Below are 17,485 nucleotides of genomic sequence, written 5' to 3'. Positions count from 1 at the left end.
GCTGTCAGGGCAGAGCCGGCTTGGGATTCTCTCTCTTCCTCTATCACTCTGCCCCTCCCTTGTTTGTGTGCTCTCGCGCTCGCTCGCGCGCTCTCTCTCTCTCTCTCTCAAAATAAATAAATAAACATAAAAAAAAGAAATTAATCACAGAATTTTATGTTACGCAATTATAGGGACAGTTGCAGAGGTCGAGATAGTCCACAAGGCAAGTGGGAGGATGAGAGTCATCAGTCAATTTGAGAAGCCAACCATGCCCAGCTGCAGAAATGGGACTGCAAAAGAAATGCTCCTGGAGAGATCTGGAAAACTATGCTTCTGTTAGGTCTCGTATCAGGTGAAGGGCCTCATGCCACACTGTTGACCAAACTGTCAGTAACCAAGAAAAAAGAGCTAGATGCAGAACAAAGGAAACCAAGATCAAGCTGGAACCCACCAACACCTCTGTGCCTCTTACTACATCTAACCAGAGAAACCTTTAGAGGTTAATGAATGCTGCTTATAAATTCTCTCCTGGCCAATTCTAACCCACAACCATACAGGGAAGGAATCATACTGTAGAACTAGGAGATAGATAGTTCCGGCTTAAGTAAACTGACATAGTACAAACCACCACAGTACCCTCTAACAATACAGTATATGTACCAATCTCTTTCATTGTATTTAAATCCTGAATAAAGACAATAGCAAAAACACGCTTTAGTCTAACATAATACAATCATCCGCATACTACCAAGATGCTATCTCCCTAAAAGAGAATGCGAAGTCTACTTTCTCTTTGAGTAATGTTCATTCCTTTTCTAGCTGGCTTTGTTGTACTTCCCCTCTGATATCCTATAACTTAAATACTGAAATACTAGGTTAACTACTTAACCTAGTATAACCTAGTATTTAACTTAGTATTAATTAAGTATAACCTAAAATTAACTTAGGTTAACACATCTTAAGTTAAATACAGGAGAACTGGAGACAGAGGAGAAAAAGAATTGATTATACATACACAAATATTAAGGTACAGAACAAATATTCATAAATAACTAGAGTTTTCATTCTGTAACTGGTCATGAGGTCACAGCTGGCATTTATAATTTTCTTCTATTGTCTACTACATATTCCATTTGCCCTCCGCAATCATCTCATCTGCTTGGCTGGTGTGCTGACTCAAACCATTGCCCTTAGCAGCCCTGCCTGTACTGGACTGTTATCATATTGTTAACTTTTATCATAGGTCATGGAAGTGCTAAAAAGCACTCCAGATGATCTCCTGCATTCCACACATACTCCTCTTCACCCTCACTGTGTAGCAGCAACCCAATTTCCACTCGGGAGTCAGGCTCAATCACCCTAACCAATCCAGTAATCTTTTGCTTTGTCTATCAATTCACTGGTATGAGAAAGCTGAAGTGGTCAGGTGTTCAACTGCCAGTTCAACAGGACCAATACTGCTTTTCCCAGTAAAAGCATTCCTCTCTTTGGGAATAAGAACTCAAAACTAGTATACCCAGAGTTGTGAGAAAGGAAGCAGAAATTCTGCTAGGAATAATAGTGAGAGGAGTTCATTCACTCTATGTCAACCTCTTGATTCCCTAACTATAAATGCTAGCTACCAAAGAAATACCACTACACTGATATTTCTACACTGGTGGCTGATTCAGAGACTGGAACCACATTTTAGAGAGCATTACCACAGCACTGCAAAGAACTGCCACCAGCTGGTGAAGTGAGTTTTCAAAGAACATTCCAGTGTCGTATTAGTTCAGCTGCTTCAGGGTAGTGGGGAACATGGTAAGATCAGGAATTCCATGAGCATGAGCCCAGTGCCACATTTCACCTGCTGTAAAATGAGTTGACTGATCAAAAGTAAGTGATATGAAATACCAGAGGAATGGTGCTATCTCAGGGATTCAGTGTTAGCTCTCTCCAACTGGCAAGGTGGTCATTCAGCAGCAGTGGTAGCCAGGTTGGTCTTGGTGAATAGAAGTCCATATTATTAAGCGTATGCACAACCTCCAGCCTGCCACCCTGACACCATTTTCATGAGGCCACTGAGCAAGGATAGAGGTGGCTGGGGAAAGAGACTAGAATCCAAAGGTTACACCTTGTCCACTTGATTACGGAGATTCTCCTCTGTTGAGGTTACTCTTTGATGGGCATTCACAATGAACACAAATATCACCTAATATCCATTCAGAAGCATATCTATATATCGATTCCCCATACTTTCAATTATGTTCTTTCCAGGTCCATAATTAGTAAGCCCAACAATTGCTACTGCCATGGATCTACATCTCTAACCATCTCTCTTTCCAGGCAAAATAAATAAGTGCATTGCTCAAAATTCTACCCATCAGGAGAATCTCCCTTCACCACTGCCCTTCTGGGTCACCCCCGAGTGTGGCTACAGTGTTATAAATATCCATCTTCGGGTGATACCAGCATATGATGTAAAACCATCTGTAAACTCAGCCTAAGATTTTTCTTCTTCAGGCAACTGAAACTCCATGAGACCACAGGTATGGGTTCAGAGTAAAGAAGCAAAGATGCTGGGGTATGAACCATAAGAAAAGGTATATATATTCAGGAAAAAGCAGGTTACAAATGATTATATATCTGTTTTTTAAGAGAAGTGTGTATATTTACACACACTCAAAAATATACCAATATATTAATATATCAATATATTAGTAGTTATCCCTGGGTAAGGAGATACAGGTGATTTTTAATATTCTTTGTATTTTTTCTGTATCCAATTTTTTTCAATGATCATTACTTCAATAATCAGAAAGATATTATTATTTTTTACTTAGAGAATTCTCCTTATATAATCTTAATGGGAAAAAAAAAACCAGAATATATATCTGTGTATATAGTGTGACCTAATTTTGCTTGGTATAATTATATACCTATACAAACTTACTCACCAGATATTGAGAGGAGATACATCATCATATTAATAGATGGATTATAAACGATTTGTGTTTTCATCTTTATCCTCTTCTGGACTTTCCAAATGTTCTATAATAACCATGTAACACTTTTACTGCAACCAGCTTGCAAACAGCAGGAAACTAAAAGTAATGCTACTAACACCTCATTACCACCCCCACCAAATAGGAGAACAGAAAGAACTTGAATCCTTGATAATACTAAAGAATTTACCAACCCTGGGACAATCCTACCTTGGAATTTCCTGTGATATAAAATAATAAATGTTCCACATTGTTTAAGCCTGAGTTGTTCATTACCTATAGCCAAATGCATCCTTAAAGATTTAATTTTTTTATGGGAGAGGGGCAGAGTAAGTTCCAAAAAACAGGTTTTGGTTACACTTGAAAGTAGCAAACTAATATTTCTAGTCATATAGACAAAAAACCTATTAGGGTAACTCCCAAATTACCAAAGTCATTTTCTAAACTAGTCCACTAATTTACGGCTGATTATATTACTCATTAAATGTTATCTGAGAAATCAGTCTAGTTTGCCCTTCCCACAAGGCAATTATATTTTAATATGTATTAGTCTGCTCAGGCTGCCATAACAAAATGTTGACTGGCTTCAACAACAGAAATTTATTTTCTTACAGCTCTAAAGGCTAGAAAATTCAAGATCAGCATTCTGTTTCTGATGAGAGGGCTCTTCCTGGCTTACAGAGGACCAACTTTTCATTATGTCCTCATATGGTGGAGAGAGACTGATCTCTGGTGTCTCTTCCTCTTTTAAAACAACACCAGTTCTATCAGAGCTACACCCTACAATCTCATTTAATCTTTTTTTTTTTTAAATGTTTTATTTATTTCTAGGAGAGAGAGAGAGAGAGAGACAGCGTGAGCAGGAGGGGGTCAGAGAGAGAGGGAGTCACAGACTGAAACAGGCTCCAGGCTCTGAGCTGGCAGTCAGCACAGAGCCCGACGCGGGGCTCGAACCCACGAACCGCGAGATCATGACCTAAGTGAAAGTCGGACGCTTAACTGACTAAGCCACCCAGGCGCCCTCAATCTCATTTAATCTTAATCACCTCCTTGAAGGCCCTATCTCTAATACAGTCACAAGAAGGGGTGAGGGTTGGGGCTTCAACATATAAATTTGGGGTAAGGGGCCATAAATTCAATTCCTCAAACATCAGAAAACAGAACAATCTCACAAATACCCAGAATAAACTTTTTTTTAGTTTGTTTATTTTGAGAGAGAGAGAGAGAGAGAGAGAGAGAGAAGAGTGTGCATGCAAAAGCTGGGGAGAGGCAGAGAGAGAATTCCAAGCAGGCTCCACACTATCAGCACAGAGTCAGATGCTGGGCTCGAAGCCGTGAACCCTGAGATCATGACCTGAGCCAAAAATCAAGAGTTGGACACTTAACTGACTAAGCCACCCTAGGAGCTCCCAAAATATACTCTTTTTTTTGTTTGTTTGTTTTTTTAATAGTTTATTGTCAAATTAGTTTCCACATAACACTCAGTGCTCATCCCCACAAGTGTCCTCCTCCATGCCCATCCCCCCCTCCCCCCACATCCATCAGTCCTCAGTTTTTGTCAGCATTCAAGAGTCTCTCATGGTTTGCCTCTCTCCCTTTCCCCCACCATTTCCGCCCTTCTTCTCCCCCTTGTTCCTCCGTCAAGTTCCTCCTAATCCTCCTATACGTGCAAACATATGATATTTGTCCTTCTCTGAATGACTTATTTCGCTCAGCATAACACCCTCAAGGTCCATCCATGTTGCTACACATGGCCAGATTTCATTGTTTCTCATTGCCATGTAGTATTCCATGGTATAGATAAACCACATCTTCTTGATCCATTCATCTGTTGATGGACACTTAGGCTCTTTCCATGTTTTAGCTATTGTGGAGAGTGCTGCTATGAACATTGGGGTACATGTGCCCCTATGCATCAGCATTTCTGTATCCCTTGGGTAAATTCCTAGCAGTGCTATTGCTGGGTCATAGGGGAGTTCTATTGTTAGTTTCCTGAGGAACCTCCACACTGTTTTCCAGAGGGGCTGTACCAGTTTACATTCCCACCAACAGTGTAGGAGTCCCAAAATATACTCTTGATAATAATACTATTAACAGCTATATATTTATGTTCCAAAGCACTTCCACATAGTAAACTAAGCAGACTCCCTGGTTTCAAAGATAAGGACACTATATAAAGCTCAGAGATACTAGTTTGTCCAAAGATCCTCTAACTAGTAAATGAAGGAGCTAGGACTAGAACCCAGGTCTGCATCTTAGTCCAATAGTCTTTACACGGCTCTCACTCTTGTCGTATGTACTTAAGGGACTGAAATTTTATTTAACCTACTATTCTGAACATCTGAAGCAGCTTGAGGGTCAGAAAGGAGAAGGGCAAAGAGCAAAAAACAGAGTTCAAAGCAGAATGTAATGGGCAACAAGAACATCAGGCTGGAGGTGAGCAAGCTTTAGTAGTCAGCAGGCCCAATGGGGAAATACAAGACTAGAAAAAACCTACAGGCCCTTGAGGAATTTGGAATTCACCCTGAGGCTAAGGGATCCACTGAAGGATTTTCAAGAAGAAAAAGCATGAACTAGGTTTTGGTTTTAGAAAGTGCTCTTCAGGTGCAGTTTTATAAAGCAGACTGGGAAAATGAAGAGAAGAAGGTAAGAACGGAGACAGGAATTCTATTACAAACTCTGTACCACACACACAAGAAAGGCATTTTTATGTTATATATCTCACTTACAAAAACTTACAATGAGGATAAAGAAAGTTAGTGATGTTAAGTAATTTGCCCAAAGTACCATGGCTAGGAAGGAACAGAACCACTGTCTCCAAAAGCCATGGTCTTCCACTATACCACACTGCCTCCCAGTCTATAATTCTAAGAGTGAATAAACTACAATTCTAACGTGTCAGAGTAAAACTACTAAAGTAGTTCCCCTAAGATGAACCACTCCAAGTCATCATTAACTAATCTATATACCAAATGAATTCTAATTAACTAAAAGAGTTAGAGTGAGAAAGCTGACTTTGTCAGGGTAGCTGAGAATGTTTTTCATCTACAAAACACTGCTGTGTTTAGAAGTTCTATAATGATAGAAACAAAAATTAAACATTTAACACTTTTCGAAGTTATTCCTCACTAAAGTAACAAATTCGCATCTCCAATTCATACTCAAATAAATGTGACTCTGTTAGGAAATTACTTAAGGACTATAATGCATCAGTTTGCAAGCTATTAGGTAAGGTGGTAGTTAATACTGTCACAATCAGTACCACCCTTAATTAACTGACTTGAGAACAACAAAGTACTTCTGCTTAAAAAAACACACACACACACACACACACAAAAAGGTTCTATAAATACCAACAAAAGTACCTTGTCCTACCAATGACTCTGCCTATTTCCTCACTTATACTAGCTTACAATAGTCTCACAGAATCAGTCTTGGCCGTCTCCATCCTAGTGATTCATTAACCACATTTTCCAAACCAAAAATCAGGACCAGTATGATACTATCTAACAACCTATATTTACTGGGATTTCTTAATCTGTAATGTAAAAGTATGAGATTTATAAAAGTATAAGAATCAATTAATAAATCTTTACTAAAATGAAGTGAATTTTATAAGTAATAGCCATGCCAAACAAAACAGATATAGAATCATTTGTGTAGCTATTCCAAAAATTCGGAGATATGAACATAGGGATGTTCTATTCACACACATCAGTTATAAAATAGAAAAAGGCAAAAGAGGAAAAAATACTTTATTAATAAATTACCACCTGCTGAATCCAAACCAAATAATTTAACCAATTAGAACTCAAAATGCCAATTAAAGGGATACAACAGCATTAAAAAGAAAGCTACATAACAAGATATGAAAATATGTACAAGATCTATATGGAGAAAATTATAAACTCTGATGAAAAAAATCAAGGAACTAAAAATGGAGAGATATTTCATGATCATGAAGAAGACTCAATATTGTCCAAATGTCACTTATTCCCAACTTGACCTATTCAATGCAATCCCAATCAAAAATCTTAGCAAGTTATTTTGTGAATACTGACAGACTCTAAAGTTTACATGCAAAGGTGATATCAACAAGGCAGCCAGAAAAGATATTCCCCAACATATTCACCTTTAGTCACAACAATCTGGCATCCATCTACAACAAAAATGCCTTTGTCGGAGCTATGAGATCCAGAGAAGAGATTGTGAAACCCTAGTGCAGTCCAAGAGTGAGGAGAGCTGTTCTAAGAAGACAGGCCAGCACCCCAGCAGCTGACTTGAATGTGGTCTTGGCTACAGACTCAGAATCTGCTCCATAACAGAGAAGGGACTTGGTTACAGCCCCATTTAGCTTTGGTTCAGACACTAGCACACATGCCAAGAGACCTGGAAGGGCTCTCATCCACCCACACCATCAGGTAACACACATACAGACAATGGTCCTGGATGTGGACCCTGAAGTGGCCCATGAACCAGTGCTCCAGCTTCTCACAGCTTCAGTCTACGAGCCCCTGAAGAACACAAATTCAGATAATCACTCACAGATGAGAGAACCTCTGTGGAAGTCCAAGAGTCCATTAGAAAAGTTCCTGCACACCACTGGGGTAAAAAGAAGTCTGAAAGAAGAGGAACAGTTTGACTTTACCCATGTTATCCTTCCTCCAAGACAGCTCCAGCACAGCTCAGTGCCAAGAGAGCCTTCTCAGCCAAGGATTTCTCCTCTGAGGTAAACATGAGACTGTGTGAGTGAGTACCTGACTTCCCCAGATGTGTGACACTGCCACAGAAGTTCATTTCTTTCCTGCCCCACCCAGAATACTAAGCCATGAGCTGCATTACTAGGAGGCAATGGGCAGCCAGCAGACCAGCAGGCAGATCGCAAAACAGAAAACCCAACAGTCAGCTGCTGGGGACACACTGCCTGTGGACCCTCCCCAAACTGGCCCACAGGCACCACTGGTGTCCCACAGGCCTGACCCACACACACCCTCACCTCATAACTGGTGAGCACACACACAGAAAGTCAGCCCAAATCATCAGGCCTGCGAGACATCATTAACAGGAGCATGTAAACACCACCTATGGGAAAGCCAAGTAGGCACTTTGTAGACTCAAAAACAAATACAGAAGCTTAAGAATTCTGCCACAAAGAGAAGCAAATTTGGTGCAGACATAGCCATATAAGACTGGTGAAGGTCTCAGAATCCCTAACAGAGCCAAAAGAAGACAGTTCTGTCCTAAAGACAATCAGTAAGGATGAGAGGAGAGGAGACTGCTATTTCAATGTGAAGACAACACAAGAATTCAAGGAACATGAAAATTCAAGGAAAAGATACCATCAAAGGCTCACAATAATTTTATAGTAAACAACCCTAAAGACATTAAGTTCTATGATTTACTAGATAAAGAATTCAAAAGAGAGGCACTGGGTGGCTCAGTAAGTTAAGTATCTGACTCTTCAGATCAGATGATGACCTTGGCAGTTTGTGGGTTCAAATCCCATATTGGGCTCTGTACTGACAGTGCAGGGCCTGCTTGGGATTCTCTCTCTCCCCCTCTCACTGCCCATCCTGACTCATGCTCACTCTCTTTCTCAAGGTAAATAAACTTTTAAAAAAAAAGAATTCAAAATAGCCATTTCAGAAAGCTCAATGAACTACAAGAAAACAAAGATAATTTAACAAAATCAGCAAAAATACACAAACAAAATGAGAAGTTTGGTGGAGATAAATCATAACAAAGAAACAAACAGAAATTTTAAAGCCAAAGAATACAATGAATAAAATAGAAAATGCAATGGAGACAATCAACAGATGCATCAATCAGATCAATCAGAAGGATCAATCAGAAGAATTTATGAAGCAGGAAACAGAAAGTTTTAAATTATCCAGTCCCTGCAGAACGGAGGGGAAAAAAAGCCCATGTAACTCTAGGATAGCATTAAAAAGAAACAATTTGTGACTATTGGAGTCTACAAGGAGAGCAATGGCCTAATTAGGAGGCAGAAAACTTTTTTTTTAATTTTGAGAGAGCACACGTAAGCAGAAGAGAGGGGCAGAGGGAGATAACCTTTTTTTTTTTTTTTTGTTTCCTTATTTATTTTGAGAGACAGAGCACATGCAAGTAGGAGAGGAGCAGAGAGTGAGAAAGGGGGGAGAGAGAATCCCAAGTAGGTTCAGCACTGTCAGCACAGAACCAAATGTGGGCCTTGAACTCACAAACTAAGAGATCATGACCTGAACTAAAATCAAGAGTTGGACCCCTGGGGCGCCTGGGTGGCTCAGCTGGTTAAGCATTAGGTCATGATCTTGAGCCCCGCCTCGGGCTCTATGCTGATAGCTCAGAGCCTAGAGCCTGCTTCGGATTCTATCTTTCTGTCTGTCTCTACCACTCCCCTGTGTATGCTCTCTCTCCCTCTCTCAAAAATAAACAAACATTAAAAAAAAATTTAATACATATATATAAAGGACTCCTACAACTTAACAGCAAGCAAGCCATGCAAGCAAATAAATAATTGAATAAATAACACAGAACACCTGAAGAGTTTCCCAAAGAAGGCATACAAATGGCCAACAGGTACATGAAAAGATGCTCAACATCATTAATCACCAGAAAAAATGCAAGTCAGGGGTATCTGACTAGCTCAGTCAGAAAAGCATGAGACTCTTGATCTCAGGGTCTGCTTGTGATATGTTATTGGTCATTGAGTTCAAGCCCCATTCCAGGCACAGAGAGCTTACTTAAAATAAATAAATTTCTTTTTAAAAAAGAACAAAAATAGAGGCACCTGGGTGGCTCAGTCGGTTAAGCATCTGACTTCGGCTCAGATCGTGACCTCACAGTTCGTAGGTTCGGGCCCTGCGTCAGGCTCTGTGCTGACAGCTAGCTCAGAGCCTGGAGCCTGCTTCGGATTCTGTATCTCCCTCTCTCTGACCCTCCCCTGCTCACGCTGTCTCTCTGTCTCTCTCTCTCTCTCTCTCAGAAATAAATAAAACTTTTTTTTTAATTTAAAAAAAAGAACAAAAAAGGCAGGAAATACCTTAAAAATTAAAATGCAAATCAAAACTATAATGAGATATCACTTCATATCTGTCAGACTGGCTATCATCAAAAAGAAAAGACATTAGCAAGTGTTGGTGAGGATGTGGTGGAAAGGAAACCTTGTGCCTAGTTGGTGAGATGTAAACTGGTGCAGTCACATGGAAAACAGTATGGAGTTTCCTGGAAAAAAATAAAAACAGAACTACCATATGATCCAGAAATCCCACTTTTAGGTACATTTCCAAAGAAAATGAAACCAGGATCTACATTCACTACAGCATTATTCCTAATAGCCAAGATATGGAAACAAACTAAAGTGTTCATCTACAGATGAATAAAGACGTGGCACATAGAAAGATTTGCAGTTATGAAAAGTAGAAAATCCTCTCATTTGTGACAAAGTGGAATCAAAAAAGGCCAAAACTCATAGAAACAGAGAGTTTATGGTGGTTGCCAAGGGTGATGGTAGGAGAAATGGGGAGATGTTGATGAAGGGTACAAACTTCCAGTTATGAGATGAGTAAGTCCTGGGAATCTAAGGTACAGCATGGTAACAACAGTGACTAACAATACTGTACCATATACCTGAAAAGTGGCTGAGAGTAGATCACAAAGGCTCTTACCACAAAACAAAGTAGTTAATATGTGAGATGATGGGGGTGTTAACTAATCCTATTATGGTAATCAGTTTGTAATCTATACGTGTATCAACTCATCACGTTATACACCTCAAATTTACACAATGTTGCATGTCAATTATATCTCAATGAACCTGGAAAAATTTCAATAAATAAAATTTAGATGGGAGAGAAAAAGAGTCAGAATAGGCAATACATAATTTTGAAAACAAAGTTGGAGAACTGACACTACCCAACTTCAAGACTTACTATAAAGCCACAGTAATCAAAGCAATGTGATACTGGAAGAACAAAAATACAGATCAAAAGAACAGAAAAGAGAGTCCAGAAATAGGCCCACATAAATACACTTAATTGATCTTTGATAAGGGAGCAAAGACAATACAATGGAGCAAGAAAATCTTTTCAAAAAACAGTACTGGAACACATGGATATCCATATGCATAAAAAAATGAATCTAAACAAAGACCTGATATCCTTCACAAGAATTTATCACAGTCCTGGGGCACCTGAGTGGCTCAGTCAGTTAAGCATCCGACTTCAGCTTGGGTCATGATCTTACAGTTCACGGATTTAAGCCCCTCACAGTGCTGTGCTAACAGCGTGAGCTCACTTTGGACTCTGTCCCCGCTCCTCTCTCTCTGCCCCTTTCCCACTCACATGTTCTCTCTCAAAAATTAATAAACATAAAAATAAATTTATCACAGTCCTACTTAAATGTAAAATCCAAAACTGTTAAACTCCTAGAAGATAACAGAGAAGAAAATCTAAATGACCTTGGGTTTAGCAATGACTTTTTTTTTTTAAGTTTTATTTATTTTGAGAAAGAGAGAGACAATCCCAAGCAGACTCTGTGCTGTGTTGTCAGCACAAAGCCCCAAGCAGGGCCTGATCGCACAAACCATGAGATCATGACCTGAGCTGAAACCGAGTCAGATGCTTAACCAACCTAGCCACCCACTGCTTAACAGCAATGACTTTTTAGATACAACATTAAAGACATAATCTATAAAAGAATAAGTTACACTTCATTAAAATTAAAATGTTCTTAAAAATTAAATTAAATATTTCTGCCTACAAAAGACACCATCAAGAGAAGAAAAAGACAAGACACAGAATGGAAGAAAATATTTGCAAAACATACTTGATAACAATTATTATCCAAAAAGTACAAAGAACTCTTAAAATTCAACACTAAGAAAACAAACAATCCAATTAAAGTGGGTCAAAGACCTTACAGACACCTCATCAAAAAAGATAACACAGAAAATAAGCGTATGAAAATATGCTCCACATCATATGTCATGGGAAACACAGATTAAAACAAGCCATCACTACATATTAGAATGGCCAAAATCCAGAACACTGACAACATCAAATGCTGATAAAGATATGGAGCAACTAGAACTTTCAATCATCAACAGTGGGAATGTAAAATGGTACAGCACAGCCACTTTGGAACTGAAAACTTAGGTACACATAAAAACCTGAATAAAACTGTTTATACCAGCTGTTACTCATAACTTCCAAAACTTGGAAGCAACCAAGACGTCCTTCAGTGGGTGAATGGATAAATAAAGTAGTATATCCAAACAATGCAATATTATTCACAGCTGAAGACAAATGAGCTATCAAGATAGGAAAGGGCATGGAGAAACCTTAAATGCGTATTACTGCATGAAAGAAGCTTATCTGAAAAGGCTACATATCATATGATTCTGACTACTATATGATATTCTTGAAAAAGCAGACCTATGGAGACAGTAAAAAAAATCACTGCCTGGGGTTAGAACAGAGGATGAATAAGTGAAGCACAGAGGACTTTTAGGGCAGTGGAACTACAGTGTATGACACTATAATGGTGGACAGCTGTCATTATATATTTGTCACACCCAAAGAAAGTACAACACCAAGAGTTAACCCTAAACTATGGAAGCTGGTAAATTAAAAGGACTCTGGGTGATAATGATGAGTCAATGTAGGTTCATCAACTGTAACAAACAAACCATCTGGTAAGGGATGTTAATAATGCAGGAGGTTATGCACGTGTAAGGGTGAAAAGTATATGGGAAATCTCTGTACCTTCCCATCAGTTTTGCTGTGAATTTAAAACTAAAAGAAGTCTATTTAAAAAAAGAAAAGAAAGGAATCCATTTCAGTCAGTATCTTACTTCAAACAGTTTTGAAGTCCAAACAGTTTTGGTCCATCAGCGGTATAACACAGTAACTAAAGTTCAGGCTGTAGAATAGGGTTCTGCAAACTACAACCCTCAGGCTAAATACTTGCTCCTGGTGGCACCTGGGTGGTTCAGTCAGTTAAGTGTTCAATTTTTGGTTTTGGCTCAGGTCATGATTTCATAGTTTGTGAGTTCAAGCTCCACGTCAGGCTCTGTGCTGACAGTGTGGAGCCCCCTTGGGATTCTCTCTCTCCCTCTTTCTGTACCTCCCCTGCTCACTCTCTCTGGAAATAAATACATCAACTTAAAAAATTTTTTTTAATAAATAGATACTTAATCCCGTTTTTGCAAATAAAATTCTATTGGAACTCTGTCATATCTATTAATTTACATATCATCTATAGCTTTCTTACTACAAAGGCAGTTGAATAGTTATGACAGATCATATAGCTTGCAATGTCTAAGATAATTACTATCCCGCCCTTTGCTGAAAACATCCTGCTCTAGAACAAGTGATTTTCAACCCCAAGAGGATATCAACATCTCCTAGTGAGATTTTTTTTTTTTAATCCTGAGCCTGGACTTGATCTACTCCTCATTTCCCCCCTAAAAAGATTATAATTTTGTGCTTGCTTCAGCAGCACATATACTAAAATTGGACCGATAAAGAGAAGATTAGCATGGCCCCTGCGCAAGGATGATGTGCAAATTCATGAAGCATTCCACATTTTTTTAAAGAATGTCATGTAATTTGTTTAATTAATAAATTGGAACCATAGTTTGGCTTTGATTTCCATGAAACCACAAAATGGTTAGAAAACAAACTTTTTTCTAGGACTTCTAACTGTAAAAGTAATGTTTTATTTCAATTCTTCTCAGTGATGTAAATATTTATTCCTCCTCTCACCTTAAACCATCTCACCTCTTCACTCAAAATCAAGCAAAACAGGAGTGCCTGGATGGCTCAGTTGGTTGAGGGTACCATTCAATTCTAGCTGAGGTCATGATCTCCCTTCATGGGATCGAGGCCCGTGTAAGGTTCTGCACTGGCAGCACAAAGCCTGCCTGGGTTTCTCTATCCTTCCCCTGCTTGTGCTCTCTCTCTCCCTCAAAATAAATAAATAAACATTTTTGAAAAATCAAAGCGGGCACCTGGGTGGCTCAGTCAGTTAAGCGTCCAACTTCAGCTCAGGTCATGATCTTGCTGGTCCCAAGTTCAAGCCCTGCGTCAGGCTCTGTGCTGACAGCTCAGAGCCTAGAACCTGTTTCCAATTCTCTATTTCCCTCTCTTTCTTTCCCTTCTCCCACTCTCTCAAAATTAAACATTAAAAACTAAAAATTTAAAAAAATCAGAGCAAAACAAAACAAAAACCCAGAGAGTACCAAGATTTTCATACAGATAGCACCATGCTGCCTTTCTTCCTTTTTAAAATTTTTTTGGTTTGTTTGCTTTGGGTCGGGGGAGAGTGAGGAACAAGGATGAGTGGAAGAAATGCACAACTGAATTGAAGATAAATGGCTCTATATCCCACAAGATATTAATAAACACTAATATAACAAATCCACTAATGCAAGCAGTTCATACAAAAACGATTTATTTAGACCTATAAATTAACTCTCCTGCATTTACCCACTTATTCACTGGTTTCTGGTGACTATGTCAAAGGTGTCTCAACAAGGAACAGAATACATATCGGGACATACCAAAAGCAAAATTTTCATCTTATCAGTATTAAATTTAAAACAAGTTTCTCTGTTGTCAAATGTGGGGAACACTGACCTGATTATCTACAGTTTAATGACAGCAGTCTGGTATTTTTTGACTGAGATCTCATCATCTCAACTACCCTCCCCTACATCTGACACCATCAAAAGCAAACTACTTGTAGCTCTCTCAAACATGTCTTGGTACACACACTGTTCCTACTACCTACCTCCCTTGCCTCCCAACCTCCCTTGCCCCTTACTCTTTAAACCCATGACTCAGTTAAACTCAGTCTTTATGAGAAGTCTTCCCTAAAACCCCTGAACACTGCACTGTTCCTCATAAGTCTCTCTCAAAGTTTTTTTTTTTTTTAAGGGACAATTCTCAATCTACATATAAGTCACACGTTTTCAAAGTACTTATAAAAAGATTCTAAGTGTCTAAAACTGTCCACGTCTATAATAGAGAAGATTAGAACAGAACATCAAAATTAACATTAGAAGGAGAAATCTGCACAACCTCCTGCTATCATCCTATATAGCCAGAGACCTCGGAGCCCCTCTCCTCTTTCCTCCCTCTCCTGGCTTCTGCCCACACAGCCAGCTAACAGTCAAGCCTTATTCCTATTCTCCAACCCACTGCTCTGTCAATCAATTTAACTGTGGAGGAGTAAAACTTGGGAAGTGTCGGAACCAACTGTGTACTAACGGTTGAAAAGAGAAGGTCTATAGATTCACTTCTGTGACTGCAAATTACCTTCTGTAGGCGGATTAGCTTTATGCTGGAGGAGAACAACTACAGGTAAAATCAGTCATCTCTGCGTTCTCCCTTTCCCTATCTACCCATTTCTCTCCTTCACCAAGACTTCCTGATGCTTGCATTTCTTCCTTTACAATCTTAAATACAGCTATATCAATTCAAGAAATATTCTTTGCATCTGGACAAATACAAATCCTCTAACTAATCATGTGGCATCCAGTCTGTCTCTTCACTAAAACATCCTGCACCACCACCAGATGAATCTTCCTAAACTACCTCATTCCTTGAGTAAAATGTGGAAGGATACAAAACAAACCTGACAGGGCGCCTGGGTGGCTCAGTCGGCTAAGCATCTGACTTTGGCTCAGGTCATGATCTCACGGTTCATGGGTTCGAGCCCCGTGTTGGGCTCTGTGCTGAAAGCTGGTTCAGAGCCTGGAGCCTGTTTCAGATTCTGTATCTCCCTCTCTCTCTGACCCTCCCCTGCTCACGCTGTCTCTCTCTCTGTCTCTCTCTCAGAAATAAATAAATAAAACATTTAAAAAAATTTTTTTAAACGTTTAAAAAAAACCCTGAGAACAGTTTGAGGAAGGGAAATGAGTAGGAACATGGGTAGAAGAAAGAGGAATTCTAGGTTTTGCCTTTAATACAATAGTATTATTTGCATCTTTTATAGGAATGTATTCAATATCTAGACGCTCTTAAAAAATTTAAACAAAAACAAACAAAACAGAAAACTGCTTGACATTTTTTCTTTCCACATGCAAAATTCTAGTGATTGATTGCCAAAATTAAAATTGAAACCCTTTCCAAACTAACAATTATTTTCTTCCATACCAAATATTTCCTCATTTAAATATAAGTACTAAAGATCAATTTTCTCCTCCCTAAATTTAAGGCTTCTATTTAATCTATTTAATCTTCTATTTAATCCTCTATTAGTCAATGATTTTTATATAACTATATCACATATAATAGACATCACAAACATGACATCACAGTACTTACCATACTTACCATAGCCTTTCATAAAGACAGTAAATCTTTGTTGAATATCAAATAACTATTTGTTGAACTACTTCTAGCACATTCCTATAGCCTCAAACACTCCTTTTTCTAGAAAAGAAAAGTAAGTAGTCACAGCCTACCACACTGATTCTAGGCACTAGAGATTTTAGATAATTCACTACCACTTGCTACCATCAGCTCTATACTAGCCAACCCCCAATCTCTTCTTGGGCTCCTTCCAATCCATACACAAGCCTCCTTCCAATCTGTTCTCCACTCTTAACATGAGTAATCTTTTTTAAAAGTAAAAATGATAACGTCATCCCATTGCTTAAAACTTTCAATATCTTCTCATCAGCCTCATAAAAAAGACCAACTCTTTGCTCACTATACTCTAAAGCACACACAGGTCTGTATCTTATTCAACATCACTCTGCTCTCACTCACCTTTTGGCCTATGTATGTGTTTCTGTTTCCTCTGGTAAGCACATTGTTTTTCCAATATCTAACCCCTTTTTGGCTAACATATGATCACTCTTCAGATCTCAACTTTAACATTATTTCTTTGACACACCAGGCTAGGTGGGGGAATCTTTTTATCATTTTAAAATTAGTATTTCATACTGCTGCATAAAAATCATATAATTTAAACAACTTCCTATTAAATAAATATTCCATAAGTCAGGCAGAGAAGGACAAATACCATATGTTTGCACATATAGGAGGATTAGGAGGAACTTAACTGACGAACAAGGGGGAGAAGAAGAGGGGAAATGGTGGGGGAAAGGGAGAGAGGCAAACCATGAGAGACTCTTGAATGCTGACAAAAACTGAGGACTGATGGATGTGGGGGGGAGGGGGGATGGGCATGGAGGAGGGCACTTGTGGGGAAGAGCACTGGGTGTTATGTGGAAACTAATTTGACAATAAACTATTTGTAAAAATAAATAAATAAATAAATATTCCAACATATTACAAAATTTTTAGCATTGCTGAAATTTGGAGGAAACAAATATATGAATTAAAGTATTTCAAAATTAGTGCTACTGAGAAGTAAAATAAACAGAGCAATAGTAAGACTCAGAATATAAAAACTATCCAAATAATTAACTATCCAAATAGTATATGCTAAGAGAATTCTTATGTAGGGAACTTTTAAGTTTTTTATGAGGTATTACTCAAGCTACT

At 38.7% G+C, this 17,485-nt stretch overlaps 1 protein-coding gene and 1 non-coding gene across 10 annotated transcripts in view; one reads left to right on the top strand and one right to left on the bottom strand.

Annotated features, from left to right (window-relative positions):
• Nucleotides 1-17,485, bottom strand: part of ABI1 (abl interactor 1) — a 129,457-nt gene that overhangs the window by 92,493 nt on the left and 19,479 nt on the right. The window lies entirely within an intron of this gene.
• Nucleotides 13,451-13,557, top strand: LOC144238653 (U6 spliceosomal RNA). Its single transcript, XR_013337177.1, has one exon. It is a non-coding gene; the product is annotated as a U6 spliceosomal RNA (small nuclear RNA).

This window comes from Crocuta crocuta, unplaced genomic scaffold (assembly GCF_008692635.1).
Source record: "Crocuta crocuta isolate KB4526 unplaced genomic scaffold, BGI_CrCroc_1.0 scaffold96, whole genome shotgun sequence".
NCBI lineage: Eukaryota > Metazoa > Chordata > Mammalia > Carnivora > Hyaenidae > Crocuta > Crocuta crocuta.
Note: the sequence above shows the minus strand (reverse complement) of the source record. Positions and strands in the feature narration are given on the sequence as shown.